Genomic DNA, 16,217 nt, shown 5'->3' with positions numbered 1-16,217 from the left:
GATCCATTCTGCTATTGAGGGCCTTTAATGAATTTTTAGTTCAGCAAATATATTTCTCAGTTCCAAGATTTCTATTTGATTTTTTGTCAGTTATTTCAATCTCCTTGTTAAATGTCTCTGATAAATTTATTTTTCTATTTATCATTTTCTTTATCATTGGAGGGGAGGGAAAGAAAGCAAGCAGAAGTAGGGGTATAGTTACACTATTTAAGGAAGAGCTGAATACAAAGACAATGAATCTTTCATAGTCTCAACAACTCCACAATGAATGTGGATTATCTCATTTATAATTCACATTGGATCAAAAAAATTGGTTCCCCTCTGTGTATATCAATTTAATTCAAACCTTATTATCTTCAAAATACAAAGATGAATACTACAAGATAAACTCTTACTGCAATAGTTACTTTCTAAGTAGAAGACCAAACACCGAAGGGAATCCCTCTTTCCAGTGTCTTTTGATATAACAAAATTTTGCCAGAGTTGAAGTCTAAAACTTAAATAAGCATTCTCATGGCCAAGTAAGAAACTATAGTTGTTTTTATAGTTGTTTTGGGTATTACCTTACAATTAGCGTATGTATTACATATTAAATTAAATTCAGCATTAAATAGGACTGTATAATTTTGCTGTTAATGATGATAGCAGTGATGATGCTGGTAGAAAAAGCCTGTCTTTAGCCCAAGAAAAGTAATAGAGAAAAATGTATTAAGCAGAAAGCAGACACAGAGTTGAGCATTTTTTGACTAGGAAAGAGAATTTTAAGCATAGAAATATAAAAAGAAAAGTACTCCCTTATTTCCCCTACGTGGAATATGAAATATTTATTAGATCTACTGGACAAGAACAGAATAAGTACTCCAACTTTACTGCAGCATTACAAAAAATTCATCCCTTCACCACAGTGTAAGATTTAAGAGCAACCTGCCCAAGGATGCATGTTATATAAAACACAACAAGATTGCTACTGCCCTGCCAAGTACTTCCAGTCCCTACCACGTCCTACTGAAATGCTGATGGTCCCAATTAGTTTTATTAAAATACTTCTTTAAAGAAAAAGATAAAGCATTTAAAAAGACAAGTCAAAATGCTTCAGGAACCACATATCCAACACAAACTTTATCCTCAAATGAGTTATGTTTGCCTCACCCTGATAAACTTTTATTTTACTCAAATTAGAGCAATAATCTTCCACATGTAAATGTCTTCCCTGCCCAATAATTTTAAAAAAAATCCAAAATCATTAGTTAAAAAAAATAAGAATTAACAGACCCTTTAAATTTGTTTTAAATATTTTTAAGGTTTAAAAATTGTTTAAAGTTTGTAATTCCTAGTAGGAAAACATTATTTGGATGAATACCCTAATGGCAAACCACTGTAAAATGCTTCAGCTACATTTGGGGAAGAGGGGTAGGGATTATCTTCAAAGCACCCCAGCTCTCTTTATGAGAAGGTCAGAGATACGCTGGTTTGTATTATTGTGACATCCACAAGGTGATCTAGGTTGCTTTTCCTCCAGCAAGGGCTTTATTCATCAGAAGGGCATTATGCTTGACCTCCAAATTTGGCTGATAATTTACTGATAAGATTCATAACCTTTGGGTTTCTCTGGAATTGTGACATATTTGCTGGGTTCTGAGCTACATCCTGGAAGGCCACCATAACTTCTGGATCCTGCATGGCGCAAGAACCTCTGAATCACTAATAATTTCATTGAGTCCAGGCATTCTAGCCATTCCAGATATTCCTCAGAGAAAATTACCAGGCATTGCCCCAGGAAAGTCACCTGGAAAAAAGCCATACTGAGCTCCTGACTGTCGTCTGGCTTCTTCTTCCCTCTGGGCTCTCTCATGCTCTTCTTGAGCCTTCTTAACTCTTTCTATTGTTTCTTTGATCTCTCACCCTTCACATTATGGCTCATACTTTCTCTGATGTTCTGCAGTTTTCTGTGCCCTAGGTTGAACTTCTTTCAGCATTGCACTAGCATCTTCATCATAATCCAGTTTACAGGCAAGGGCAAGATCATGGGCTGCTTCTTCCCAGGGGCCTAGAAGTCGGTGTGCTTTCCCTCACCACTTGTAAGGCTGAGCTGAATCAGCATTTGTTTCAATGGCTCTGTCACAGTCTCAGATAGCAGCATTTGGCTCCTGTAATTTGACAAAGAACTTGCCCTCTTGGCATACAGAATGACCAAGCGAGGATTCAGCTTGATGGCATCTGTGAATGAGTCAATGGCTTTCTGCAGTTCACCATCATTTAGGACTTCAATAGCAGCCATCTTCTTATCATTTGCCTGATCCATCATCTCCTCTGTTACATCTCCCATTTCTTGAGGGGCATCAGTGTCTGGTTCAATCACACCTTCATTATCAATTACTAGATCACTTTCCTCACTTGATGGTATTAGATATGAGTTCTAAATTTCTCTTCAAAGAATCGATATATCAGTATGTTCAATTCTTTGCCTTCTACTTTTAAACTTAACTTCCGCATAAAGCAGTCTTTTCTGATCACCTGCTCCACTCTGACTCATTCCAATTACCTGAGCCACCCTGACTCATTCTGATCACCTGCCCCACCCTGACTCATTCGGATTACCTGCTCCACCCTGACTCATTCCGATCACCTGCCCCACCCTGACTCATTCTGATTACCTGCTCCACCCTGACTCATTCCGATTACCTGCTCTGCCTTGACTCATTCTGATCACCTGCCCCACTCTGAGTCATTCTGAGCACCTGCCCCATCCTGACTCATTCCAATTACCTGCTCCACCCTAACTCATTCTGATTACCTGCTCCATCCTATTCTCCTCCGCCCTGACTTATTCCATAACCATTTTCCTGCCAACCCATTCACCCTGTCACTCTCTTTAACTTAGTCAATCGGAATTAGTTTAACCTGTGTGGTCTAACCCTAGCCAATAGGGGAACGACACAGCAGCAGGGGCCATGTGCATCAGGAATAAGAACCCCTTCCTTTTCCTTGCCCAGGCGTGCTCTCACTATTGTTTCATCTGTGACTGAGCACCCTTTCTGCAGAAAGTAATGATGGCCTTGCTAAGAGATCATTTGTCTCCATGCTGACTTTTCTTTGCAGCACTGATTATCTAGTTATAACAATTTTGGGGGCTCGTCCAGGATTACATTCTCCTCTGGGGGCAGTCTCCGGTCTTCGCTCATGAGAAGGCGTGCCCCACCGCCTTGTTCTTGGCGGTCTCAGGAGTGAGGAACCGAGACCCACCCAGTGTGATGAATAAACCAGGACTCTCAGCAATGTGGAAAGAAACTGGCTGGCAACCTAGGGTAAAGGATCCTCTCATACTGCAGCAGCGACTATGCACAGACCAAGGAAGGAGACCAAGGGAGCCACAGATGAAGCCACAGACCAAGGGAGCCAGTAAAGTACCTCCTTGGTGGTCACATTCTGGAGGACTAAATGTGAGTATGCATGAATGATCACAAACAACCCTACTTATGGTGTTGTTCATGTGGATGGTGACAAGTCCTACTGCTGGAGTAAGTGGGTCCTCTCTATGGTTCCGTAGCTACCTCATATGGCTTAGGGTGGATCCTGCTGTGGGATTTATACTGGCATGCCAATGCTAACAGGGGTCTAATTCTTCCTTAGGGGAGCAGTCTGAGAGGACAACATGAGTAGGAAGTGTGCAAGGGACCTTCAGAGGGGGAAAGGGAGGAAACAGGTCAACCTTCCAGGGCAGCAAGGCAGGACATCCCTGGTTTGAGGGGTTGAACCTTCCAGGACAGGCAAGGCAAGACATCACTGGTTTGAGTGGTTGAGCCTTCTGCAAATTTCAGGGGGTTGAATCTTACACAAACCTCTGGTAGTAAGAAAAATACTCAGCACTCCCCTTTCCTTTCTTCTTGGGGGAAAGAAAGAGTAGCTGCACTACTGCTGGTCCCTCCCCTAGGGGAAGGGGAAGGAGAGGGGAGAACAGCAGCATAAATGGCTGGCAGAGGCAGGGAAAGACCAGCAGAGAGGAAAGAGAAACTTGGAGAGGAAGTTAGAGAGAAAGAGAAACAGAGAAAGAGACAGAGTCAGAGAGAGAGAGAGGCAGAGAGAGAGAAAAAGAGACAAAGAAGGAGTCAAAGAGAGTCAGAGAGAGAAAAAGAGAAGTAGTAAAGAGAAAACAGTGTACCCTATTCCTTTAAGTGCCAGGGTAAATTAAAAACCTATAATTGATCATTGAAGGTCTTCTCCTTGACCCTATAACACTCCAATACCACCTTGTTGTTAGTGTAAATAAGGGCGTAGCCTGAAAGCACTAAGGCCACTGACAACCCGTAGCATTTCCTAATCAAAAATCCTTAACCCAGTAACCTGCAGATTGCTCAAATGCATTTAATCTGTAGCGGCAACTGCTTTGCTAACAGAAGAAAGCAGAAAAATAACTTTTAGGGGAAACCTCATTGTGAGCACACCTCATCAGGTCAGAACTATCCTAAGTCAAAAAGTAAAAAAAATAAATAAATAAAATGTAGCACACTCACTCAAGAACCTTAAAGTATGAGGCTATTCTGTTAGAAAAAGATGATTTAACATTAACCACTGAAAATTCCCTTAACCCAGTGGGTTTCCTAACAGGGGATCTAAATCTTAATTGATTACCATACAAAAGTCCAACCAGACCTAGGAGGAACTCCCTTCAGGACAGGACATATTTCCTCCCAGCTAATTCAGGGAAAAAGACACAATGGGTGTTCAGTAAGTGATAAGGAAACTCTTGTAGAAGGAGAATTAGGAAAATTGCCTAATAATTGGTCTGCTGAAATATGGGAACTCTTTGCACTCACCCAAGCCTTAAAGTACTTACGGAATCAGGAAGGAGCCATCTATACCAATTCTAAGTTAATATGGACTGAATGAAGTCTTATTAATAGCAAAGAATAATTGAAATTCCAAACTTACAAAGTTTTCAACAGACGTAAAGTTTGCTAAAAATTAACAGTGTAACATGTATTATGCCAACTTCTACTTTTGTGGCCTAAGTCAGTCTAGTCCATAGACATGAAGGAAGTTCACTTTGGAAACGAATGGTTATCATCTTTGAAAACAAAACATGGGAGAGAATTTATGTAAAAACAATATTATATGGTAAATTCATGTCCTAAAATAAATTAACTGGTTGTTTAAAGAAAGGGATGTTTGCAACAAGTCAGAAAGTTGAGGCACGTCAAAGAACTGTCTGTGAAAGTCATGAAAAAAAGTTATAAAAGGGAATTTACACAAGAAATGTTGTGTAATTTAAAAGTAATTAGGCCTCCTGAATGTAAAACTATTGAAGAAACAGTTTATGTGCAAGATGTGTAAGGAAAGTAAAATATATTTTGGGTAAAAGGATTATAAGGAGGCATAAGAATGTGGATTTTTACCTACATTGAAAGGTCAGAAAAATTTGTTTTATAGGTTTAGGCAAGTTTTGAAATGTTAATTGTAAAGGAAATTCTGTGTGTAAACATATTGGCTAAAGTTAGAGGTATCATCCAGTTTGTCTGTGAACTGGACATTAAAATAAAAGCACAACAGGTTTTTCTTAAAGCACTAACCTGCTCTTTAACAAAAATTATAAAAGGTTAAAAAGAGTCTATAAAAATCTTACCTTATGGTCAGACATTAAAATTGGATAAATATGTCTACAAGATTTTATTAAAATTAAGTTTAACATTAATAGCACACTAATATAAAGGTGAAATTTAGTTCATCTGGTATAAAATCATACAGGAAGCATTGTTAAATATAAAATGGTGTTTGGCTTTCTTTGGTCTAAAAACTAATAAAAATAGGTGCTAAAGAAAATTTCTCAGCAAGAAGGCACCAAGGACTATAAAGTCCACTGCTGATGTCCCCACATTTAAAACAAAAGATCAATTTCTTAGAAATTATTTATTTGGTTTATCCTCTACATTCTCTTCCCTTAAAACAAGAGGTCTTTCAGGACAGGCACCGCTTTTGGAGTTTCCAATACAGCAGCATCGGCCTGGGGATGACGTTCTCATCAAAGGGTGGAGAGAAGGGAAACTTGAGCCAGCCTGGGAAGGACCCTACATTGAGCTGTTAACCATCGAGACTACTGTTTGTACAGCGGAAAGGGATGGACACATCACACCTGAGTCAAGTAAGTGTCATTATCATCAGAATCATGGGTCTTTGTTCCTGGACCAACCTCTACCAAATTAAAGCTAAAGAAAGCTTAGTCCATCTATCTTTTCCCTTCCTTTCCTTAGTCAGTGCTTATATCCATTACTATTCCTACCACTAGCAACTCTAACCCCACTTTAGAGCGCTTCTATGGTTTAGGAGCAGAAGTCACTGGAAAGGATCCTATAGGCTTCTTTAAGGTGTGCTTTGTTCTCCCTCCTCCACGTCCAACAACTGCCCCTTTCCCAAACCTATGAAATCAAACTATGACTTGCCTCATGCCAAATGACAAAAGCAAGGTCTCAGTAGTAGAAATAAGAGACTTAAGGCAAACCATAGCCATTGAAACAGGTTATAAAGATGTAAATGCCTGGTTAAAATGGATTAAATATTCCATCTACACGTTAAACAAAGGCAATTGTTATGCTTGTGTGCACGGCAGGCCAGAGGCCCAGATTGTCCCCTTTCCACTAGGGCGGTGTTCCAGTTGACCGAGCATGGGCTGCATGGTAGCTCTTTTCTAGGATTCTACAGCCTGGGGTAAGAAGTTGTGCCAAGCTCTCTCTGCTATATCCTGAATTTCAACACCCTGCAGGTAAGCTCTTGAGAGCCATGCAGCTACCATCTCCCAACACTAAATTCACTTCATGTCTCTCACGACAGGGAGGAAACTTAGTGTTCCTTGGAGACCTGAAGGGATACAGTGAGCTTAAAAATTTTCAAAAGCTTACCAATCAGTCAGCCCTTATTCATCCCTGAGTGGATGTGCAGTAGTAGTATGGTGGACCTTTACTGAACACTCTGCCGAGCAACTGAAGTGGGACTTATGCTTTAGTCCAATTGGCTATCCCTTTCACCCTGGCATTTCATCAACCAGAGAAAGGAAAAATAAGACATTGTAAAGCAAAAGAAGCCCCTTATGTGTCGTTTTACTCTCATGTCTATTTAGACACAGTTAGAGTCCCATGGGGAATACCAGATCAATTTAAAGCCCAAAATCAAATAGCTGCAGGATTTGAGTCAATATTTTGGTGGGTGACAATAAAATGTAATTTGGATAAACTACATCTATTACAACCAACAGCGATCAATTAACTACACTAGAGATGCTGTTAAAGGAATAGCTGAATAATTAGGGGCTACTAGCCAGATGGTTTGGGAAAAATAAGATAACCTTAGACATGATAATAGCAGAAAAAGGAGGAGTTTGTGTCATAATTAAAACTCAGTGTTGCACCTTCATCCCAGACAACACTGCCCTGATGAAAGTATAACAAAGGCATTGCAAGGTCTGACTGCTCTGTCCAATAAGTTAGCCAACAACTCAGGGGTAAATGACCCCTTTATAAGATGGCTAGAAAAGTGGTTTGCTAAATGGAAAAGAATAATAGCCTCAATTCTTACTTCCCTCACAGCTGTAATGGGTTTACTTATTCTTGTCAGGTGCTGTCATACCATGCATCTGTGGGTTGGTACAGAGGCTCATAACAATGGCACTTAACTAGAACCTCCCTTAACTGTCCTCCATGTTATCCAGAGAAGCTGCTTCTTTTGGAAAATCAAGCAGAACAACTAAGCCAAGACATGTTAAAGAAGTTTGAAGAGAAAGAGCTATAAGGAAAATGCAAGAGGAGGGAATGTTAGATATGAGTTCTAAATTTCTCTTCAAATAATCAATATGTCAGTATGTTCAGTTCTTTGCCTTCTACTTTTTTTTTTTTTTTTTTTTTTGAGAGGGGGTCTGGCTCTGTCGCCCAGGCTGGAGGGCAGTGGCCGGATCTCAGCTCACTGCAAGCTCCGCCTCCCAGGTTCACGCCATTCTCCTGCCTCAGCCTCCCGAGTAGCTGGGACTATAGGCGCCCACCACCTCGCCCGGCTAGTTTTTGTGTTTTTTTTTTTTTAGTAGAGACGGGGTTTCACCGTGTTAGCCAGGATGGTCTCGATCTCCTGACCTCGTGATCCACCCGTCTCGGCCTCCCAAAGTGCTGGGATTACAGGCTTGAGCCACCGCGCCCGGCCTGCCTTCTACTTTTAAACTTAACTTCCTCATAAAGCAACCTTTTTCAATCACCTGCTCCACTCTGACTCATTCTGATTACCTGCTACACTCTGACTCATTCTGATTACCTACTCTGCCCTGACTCATCCTCCACCCTGACTCATTCCATAACCATTTTTCCCGCCACATCACTCACCGCCGTCATTCTCTTTAAATTAGCCAATCAGCATAAGTTTAGCCTCTACAGTCTAACCCTAGCCAATAGGGGGACAACACAGCAGCAGGGGCCACAGGCATCAGGAATAAGAACCTCTTCCCCTCCCTTGTCCAGTTGTGTTCTCACTATTGTTCCATTTGCAACTGAGCACCCTTTCTGCAGAAAGTAAAGATGGCCTTGCTGAGACATCATTTGTCTCCATGGTGACTTTTCTTCACAGCACTGATTATCTCTTTCTAACAATGGTTCATCTGCATTTAAGTCTTCCTCCACCTTCTTACTATCAGTTTTTTTTTTTCCCTTGGTATTTTCTTCTCATTTAGCTTTCTGAGTAGCAGATGCTACTTTACCCCCCATGCTCTCCACCCACTCCCTCAGGAAGTGCATTTCCTTAGTGTGCGGAACGTTCAGATCCTGCTTACACATTTTCACAAAGGCCCAAAGCTCTTTCACTTTGCGGGGGTCCATGGTTGGGAGGTGGTGGGCGAAGCTGAAGGGCTGCAACTCAGTTCCAGGCCCAGGCGTGGCTTGGTGTTACCACACAGAAGACTCTGATAAATTTATGAATTGCTTTTCTATGTTATCTTGGAGATTACACAGAATAAAACTGGTATTTTGAATTATTGGTCAGAGAGGTCACATACTGCCATCTTGTTAGGGTCAGTCACTGGTTCCTTGTTTTGTCCATTTAGAGATGGCATTTTTCCCTTGTGGATATAGGTCTAATGTCTTTGCATTGAAGGATTATTTATTCCAGTCTTTTCTGCTTGGCTTTTTTTGGTTTTTATTAGATGGAGTCTCACTCTTTTTGCCTAGGCTGGAGTGCAGTGGTACAATCGAGGCTCACTGCAACCTCTGCCTCCCGGGTTCAAGCGATTCTCCTGCCTCAGCCTCAGGGGTAGCTGGGATTACAGGCGCCCACCACCACACCCAGCTAATTTTTTTGTATCTTTTTTAGAGACAGGGTTTCACCGTGTTTGGTCAGGCTGGTCTCAAACTCCTGACCTCAGGTGATCCACCCACCTCGGTCTCCCAAAGTGCTGGGATTACAGGCATGAGCCACCGGCCCTGCTTAGAGATTCTTTACTGCTAGATCACTACCTCTTTTTTTGACTGTAGGTGGTACTTTAAGCCTGGGTTTATAATAGCTCTATAAACAGTCAGAGCGTTGCTCTACCCCAGTGAGGATTGTCGCAAATGGGGTATTTTGGTAGTGTGGGAAGGCTGGCTAGGGATTCCTGCACAGGGGTCATGTGGAATGCATCCTCTACAGCATGATGCTGCAGGACAGCCACTCCCATTTGGTGTCTCCTTTGACTGAGTTCCAGAGCATAGTTTCCAAGACTGGTGACAGTAGTCCCACCTCCCTCCTTGGTCTTTGCTTGGTCTCAGGGATATTTCTCCCGTCAGGCACTCATTAGGGTTCTTGTGGAGTAAGATGAGGACAGGTCACCTGCTAGGGACACCAAACTGGAGGGGAAGTTTTCTGTCCACTTCAATCTCACTTTTTCCAGTGTAGAAATCGTGAGCTGAGAGGAAATTTTATGTGCATTTGATGCTGGGCAAAATGTTGGGAGGGTCATCACTGGTGTAGAAGTCTGATTCTCTTACCATCTACTCAGAGTTTTGTTTGTTTTTTTATACTTCTCTGTGACCACAGGAAGTGTTTCATTCTCATGTTTGAGTTCTGGGATATGCTAGTGATAATCCCAGCACTGTGTATTTGTTCTTGGTTTTCTGCTGGGGACAGTGAAGCCAGCTTGCTTCTGTGCCACCATTTTGGAACTAGAAGTCCACATGCCTGATTCTTTAGTAATACACACCCTTTGAAAGAGACTGGTTAGTGTTTTATAGATGAAAGACAATATTAGGGTTATTGTTTATAGAGAATGCTACAATTTAGAATTCAGAGAAGAAGAAAAGGGAAACCAACAAAGCAAAGAAAAATTTTCAATGTAAAATTCCATAAGCTTAAAGGAAAAGTAGAGAACGTCACTAGGAATTGAGAAAGGATTATAGCAGAACTTTCCATTTCCTATGGGAAACAATAAACTCCATCCTTTCATATGTAAAGCTAGGTTAACTATGTGCTCTTCACATTCAGTAGGTGGCCAGCAAATCATTTCTTTCAGGCTTGGGGCCACAGTGCATTGTCTTTTAAGTTTGGTAGAAAAATCATAAACCGGATATTAGAAGATTGACTTCTATTTGCTGCTGTCTGTCTCTGGCTTAGAAATTTCATGAAAATAATACAATAATTCCTACTCATGATTTTTAATTTGTTCTCTTCTCTGCCACATGAAGGGAGGTATGAGAGAGAGATCCACTGGTGTCATCCAGCTTAACCATTCTCTGAATTTCCTTTTCCCATTGCCTGGCTTTTAGAGTAAAAACTATAGATGACTTCCTAGCTTAAATAAACTAAAGTAAGTTTAACTTATTATTGTTTTGTAAAAAGAAGATGACTTTGGCTATTTAACAAGAAATGTGTTTTCTAAATATTGCTTCCAACACTGGTGATGGATTTATATTGAGCCATGCACTGTTCCTTGTGACTGGCTAGGGTTAAATGTTGAACTTGCACTTATGAATCAGGGGAAATCCTCCACTTAAAGTTCACATTTATGACTTTGACCTCATTAACACTGAACTTTAACCTCTAACCAGCTGAGCTAACCAACCACAAATACTTATCAGTCTAGGACAAAAGAAAGTTCCTTGGTTGTTCAGCCCAGTTGCATTTGCCAGATGCATGCATTTGGATAAGCCACTTAAACTCTGTTTCCTACAGTATAAAATGGCTGCTATGATTTCACTTTATAAAATACTTACAAGTTGCTTCGTTATAACATATTTAAACCATGTAGATGAGATTCCGGTTTTTAGCAAGAACTCAGTATTTGGTAGTTGAAGGGTAGTAGATGTTGAATTGAAAAATTGGGATTGCTGGTTAATGTACATAAAACTTAAAATAACAACACAGATCGTCTTAACATCCAAATGTGGATACAGATATCCCATGTTGGCCACTGGAAGAAATGAACCTAAAGGCAGACTGATGCTACCCTTTTCTCTCCTAGCCTCATAAGTAAGCAAATGCAAACAGAGTGCAACAGTATGAGAATAACATATCCAGGATTCCCAAAATTGTTATTTTAAATCCCTTATGACATTTCCCAAGTATTAATGAATCTCAATCTGTGAATGTAAAAATAAACTATAATGAAAGGGCCTATATGATAAGAAATTAATTTTTAAACCAGCTTTAACTTGAGAGAGGACTTCTTAGCTATTTACCTCTACTTTTCTCCATCTCTTCTTCAGGATATCCATCAAAACAATGATGTATAGGGAGAATATTAATGCAAGAGTATAGTTTGTCCACAAGTAAAAGAAAAAGCAGGATAGATAGTAGGCTCTCCAGGTATATTTAAAGTGTACGCTGATAGAAGAACTCCTTTGCATGCATGTTGTTAATTTATAATAAGCATTATCTTTCCATATTTGCACAAAAATGAAAACTTCTACTTGCACTGTTGACAGAAACTATGGATATAAGCCATCTTCCATTTTTCTGTTTTCTTACTAGGTAGCTGCTATCATTCACCAACTCTAATTTATCAACCACTATTGAAGGTGAGATGATTTCTTTTTAATCATGCAGGTCCTTGAAAGCAAATGCGTTCACTTTTTTGGTCCTCAGGTAGATCCAGGTCTTTCAGAACCTAAGAGTAAGCATGATCTCCACAATGTAATCTTTGGTCAAAACAATGCATGAAGGTGATAAGGTGAGATATTGTGCTCTAAGTATACTAAAGCGATCAAAAAATATTTTAGTTCTTGATTTTGGAAAAAAATTCTCCTTCAGCTCAGCAACACGAGCGTAAAATCATCTATATCATTCAGTTTTTATAAAGCATAATGTTATAACTATGGGTGACATTGTTAAATTGAATATTACAAAAATTTTTTTTGGCTGCTCTAGGTTCCAGGGCTTAGAGGCCATCGGTTGGAGCAATTATGACTCCCCTTCTTCCCTTACAACATATCCATTTGCATTTGGATCCTGTATATTGTCATAGAAGCTTATTGGATGAAACAAGAAAGGTCCAAGGATGTAAACCATGTATTGTGGCTAGGCTTTTCTGTTTGATATCAGTTTTGCAGGAGTGGGGTCCATGATATTAAGCATATCCTAGGAGTAAGAGGGTCTGGTCTGGTGCTGATGTGGGAGTGAAGGGTAGCAAAAGAGCTGAACTGGCAGAAGGGGGAGTGCCAGGCTACTTCTGGAATCTGCTCAGATTAGGTCACACTTTGGTGTTGTATACATACAACATATGGGTGTGTATATGGGAAAAACTTTGCATGTATTTACTTTGAAAGAACTGGAGTATTAAAGAGCTGTGAGACAGGACTCTTTCCCGTAGGTCATCCACCCTCTTATTTTCATCTTCACCATCACTACTATCTTGGTGTACACTATCATCATCTTTGGTTTATTTATTATACCGCAATAACCTCCAAATTGGTCTTCCATTTTCCACTTTCGCCCTGCTACCATCCATTCCTCATTTAGCAACTAGAATCAGATCACCTTTTTCAGTCTGAACTTCTTCAATAGTTTTGCTTTTTATATGTAATTAAATTCAAACTCCTTTCTATGGCCTACAGGCCCTACATGGTTTGATCTCTACCTATTTTGTGACCTCATCTTCTACTTCTTTGCCTATCGTGCTCCAGACACACTGGCTTCCTCTCAGCTCCTTGCACAGGCCATGCTTATTCCTGATCCAGGGCTGTGCTCACTGGCCCCTTTGCTTTCAATGGTCTTTCCACAGGTTTTCACAGGGCTGAGTCTGGCTGAGCTCAAGGGTTACCTTATCATTTCCCTGGACATCCCCTCTAAAATAGCCTCTCTCCACTTCCAGTTACTTCATTTGCAGCTATCAGAATCTGAAGTTTTCTTATTTATTTGTTTACACATTGACTCTTTTTCTCACTAGTATAAGCTCCACGAAGTCTGGGGCCCTGACGCTCTTGTTTGTCACTTGGTTCATGGTATCTAAACAATGCTAGGCACATAATTGTACTCAACAAACATTTATTAAAGTTATCAAAAATAATATTTCCCATTTACTGAGAGACTATTAGGGACCAGGTAGAGTTCCAGATGCATAATATACTTAATGCATCATTAATATACTTAATTCATAATGGACTTATTGAATTTTCTTCCAAATCCTGCAACATAAACATTACTGTCTCTAAGGAGAAGTTGAGATTCAGAAAGGTAAGTGAGTTACTCTGGTCACAGAGCTGGAAGTGGCAGAGCTGGGTTTTGATTCTCTAAGTGACTCCAAAGATCATGCTTTTTTCCAGGACTCTGTGTGTGTGTGTGTGTGTGTGTGTGTGTGTGTATACATATATATATATATATATCTCCTCATAACTCAGATATTTATTAAGAATGATTAATATAATATTTTTGTCTTCTAGTTATTACACTGGGTATGAGGAATAACAAGTTTGAGCATCAGTGTTCTACAGAATTGTGCTCAGTAAATGCATAATGACTTATCAGGTCTGTAAAATTGATAACAAATAGTCTCATTTTTACCAGAATCACATAAAGAATGATATAAACATAAAAATATGCACAAAACTCATGGTAGAAAAGTTAAAATTCACAGAAAATTATAATGGTAGAATTAAGTCTTTGACTTATTTAAGCAGATTTTGTGTCTATTATTATTTTTTATTTAACAAGCAACTATAAAGCTGTTAAATTCCTCTTTAAGAAAAAGCCTCAAAAAGCAAACCATCCAAAAAATTCTGACTTTTGCTGTTTTCCATATGTGAGGTTATAGAAGACTTCTCATTCTTTTGAATTGTGATAAATGAGCAGTGGAATTAAAATAGCAGCAGAACCTATAATAAATTGATATTTCATATATGCAAATTCCTCTGAGATAGTCTGATTTCTCTGACCAAATCTGGCCCCACCACAGTCTTGTTAGGTAGATTGACATAACCTGACAGGGTAAGCAAATCCTCTTTTTTCAAGTTGCAGCTACTGACGGGATTGAGTCATTTGGTTTTGAAAGGAAATATATCCTGTTGAGCTTCTTATACCATAAAAGACACAAGTTCCTCCATGGAAGCAAGGTCTTCATGGGGATAGCATCTGGAACTCATTGCTGAGCAACTGCTCAGCTTCCCTATGTAAACAGTGCCTTTCTTCCCTTCATCTTTTTTTCTGATGTAAAATTTGAAAGATTGGTGAGAAATCTAATTTTGATAAATAATATTTACTGGAGAAATTTGTATCACAAGTTTGTTTCATTCTCGTAAAACCTAAAAGATGAAAATAAGTCCTTATCAGAATACCTGTTATTCAACTAATCTCCGAGGATTTCTTTTTTTGATGCTACCACATGTAGATAGAGCTATTTAGAGCATATCTAGAAGACATGCAGGTCAGTCTTTAAGACTGGAGGAAAATAGGAATGTGTTTTTACACTTGAGGTCTGAGCACTTAAAGACTATTCAACTCGTAGCAAAATGTCATAGGTTTTTGAGGTAAAGCACATGTACATTTAGTGAAAAGTCAGGTTTTCAACTGCAGTCACTTGAGAAAGAGCAATTATTTTTTGAAATGATGGTAGTCATGAACAGTTTTATTTTCAGACATAATCTTCTGGTGCTGGGAGATTTCAGTTTCTTTGATAAGGCAATCTGTTATAGATTTCAAATCTGTTTTAGACACACAAACCTGAAGACATTTCTGTTTTCAATAAGATGCAAGACAAGTAGGAAAATGTATGTGTTCAAACACCATTTTACATTTAATACCAACTGAGAAGTATGGTTTCAGTGAAAAAAAAAAGTACAAATCTTTCACTAGGAACAGTTATGGTTATTCTTCTAACTGGGTGGAACAGATGCTGATAGGGATAACCCACTGTTCTTAAGAGCTTTACATGCATTAATTTATTTTATCCTCAAAACAAGGTTGTGAAATATGTATTTTTATCATTCCAATTTTGTAGATATGGAAATAGACACAGAGAAGTTAAGCAACTTGCACAAGTTTACCCAGATAGCAAGGGGAGAGCTGTGAAGTGTTCCCAGGCAAGCTGGCTCTATCTACCACACTTCATATTGTCTATCAGCAAATTATCACATGATAATAGGGCAAAGATTTTTGATTCCTAGAATCTATTTCCAATTCTCCCAGCGAGATTATCTTTGTTAAGTTTCTATTTCTATAGCTTTCACGTGATTATAATGTGAACATTAGAGAGTTAAATGAGATAGCTTCTCCCTAAAGTTTAGGGATATATTAGAACTGTAAGAATTGGTTTAATAATCTGTTATTTCTCCTCTTATCATTTATTTGTCACTTGTTATCAATAAGAACATTTATAATAAGTAAAAATCTCAACTTTTAAAAGACTACTGCCCAGGATTCTCATTTTTAAAAATCTATTCTAAAGAAAAATATGAAACAGAAGCAAAGTTACACACTATGTACATTTAAAAAATAATTTATTGACCTATTGCATGAATACCAAAAAAGTATACATAATTGTGCAGCTCTTTGAATTTTTACTAACTGAACACAGCCACGTAAACAATACCCAGATGAAGAAACAAAATATCACCAGTATCCCAAAAGGCTGTCCATGTCCACCTCCAAGAATAATCAGTCTTGACGTCTGACAGCATTGATTAGTTTCCCCTGTTTTTTGTCTGGTTTCTTCCATTCAACATTATGTTTGTGATATTTACATATACTGTTATGAGTAGTTCTAGATCAGTTATTCTAATTATTGCACAGTA

General features: G+C 39.1%; 1 pseudogene; it reads right to left on the bottom strand.

The window, feature by feature from the left end:
• Positions 1-1,545: 1,545 nt before the first annotated feature.
• Positions 1,546-8,843, bottom strand: LOC112626730 (annotated as a pseudogene).
• Positions 8,844-16,217: the final 7,374 nt, after the last annotated feature.

Source organism: Theropithecus gelada, chromosome 6 (assembly GCF_003255815.1).
Source record: "Theropithecus gelada isolate Dixy chromosome 6, Tgel_1.0, whole genome shotgun sequence".
NCBI lineage: Eukaryota > Metazoa > Chordata > Mammalia > Primates > Cercopithecidae > Theropithecus > Theropithecus gelada.
Note: the sequence above shows the minus strand (reverse complement) of the source record. Positions and strands in the feature narration are given on the sequence as shown.